The sequence below is a fragment of the Penaeus monodon genome, chromosome 34 (genome assembly GCF_015228065.2).
Source record: "Penaeus monodon isolate SGIC_2016 chromosome 34, NSTDA_Pmon_1, whole genome shotgun sequence".
NCBI lineage: Eukaryota > Metazoa > Arthropoda > Malacostraca > Decapoda > Penaeidae > Penaeus > Penaeus monodon.
This window is the reverse complement of record NC_051419.1, coordinates 9,327,009-9,328,170: the sequence shown is the minus strand read 5'-3', so window position 1 is coordinate 9,328,170 and position 1,162 is coordinate 9,327,009. Positions and strand designations below refer to the sequence as shown.

Here is a 1,162-nt window from a genome sequence, read left to right as displayed (position 1 = left end):
GCAAATGATTATAATTACACCTGCAGAGTATTCAATAATACATACTCAAATTAGATTTTAGTACACATACATTCAGATAAATGATATAATGACACAACTAGTGGGTTAATAAAAACATTTTTGAAACGTAAAAAAAAAAAAAATTATTTTAACAACACATTTAGTCACCCCACTAATGAAGTTTGAGACAGTACATCACTGCTCCCATAGCAGGTAAGGGGATATTTTTTTTTTATTTATGTACCACTACAGTTTTCAGTCATACCCTATTTGAATCAAAAACAATTGTATATCATTTGCAAATGATTTTTTGACTGCTTTCCACTGCTTTGTTTGTTTGTTTTTAATACACAGATTCTAGTCTGTGTAAGTCATTGCTTTACATGCCTCCAGTTAGTTTTTCCAAGATTCAATTTCAGGTTTCTTCTATAATCACAATATACTGGGTAAATGTTGCCCTCCAAGACAGGGAAAGAAAAAAATACTAACTGTTAACTCACCTGGACTCTGAAGGACTCTAATTTGCCCAGTCTCTTTTGAGAAAAAGGCAGCAAACGTTTAATGAACACATTAAATGAATAATGCAAACAAACTCTAAAAAATTAAAACACCATAAACATACAGATTAATTGTCAGCTGATTAGAATAAAAAAGAGACATGGCAAATCTTAGTAGTCTAGACTTTACTACATGTTGCAATGAAGCAAGAGATCCTTCTCAGCATAAGCTTACAAAACATGCCCATAACTCACAGAGTAAAAATTCACAGCCTTTGCCTTAAAAAAAACAGCCTTTTCTCCAGTCCCTGTTCCCTTTAACCAGCATTTACTCCAGTCCTATTCATATAACTTTAAGGACACAACACATATGGATATACTGGGTCTCTGTCTTAGCATTCACCTCACTTTCATGCACATATACATAAACATAATGGATAATGTAAAAGAAGTACTGGTCCTTCACACATTTTATTTACTACCTCTAGAAAAACAAAGGATACTGGGCAGGGGGTAGAGGGTAGGAGAGGAAGGGAGACGGACAACATCAGAGGAAGCTGAGGAGGGATAAGCCAGAGGGAGGATGGAGGGAGAAAATACTGCATGTCTGAGAAAGAGACAGAATTGGACACAAAGGAGAGGAAAAGATAAGACAATGAGTGATT

The 1,162-nt window shown here is 34.9% G+C and overlaps 1 protein-coding gene across 1 annotated transcript in view; it reads right to left on the bottom strand.

The window, feature by feature from the left end:
* LOC119594574 (probable cation-transporting ATPase 13A3) overlaps positions 1–1,162 on the bottom strand; it is a gene marked incomplete in the record, with an annotated part of 33,510 nt that overhangs the window by 17,201 nt on the left and 15,147 nt on the right.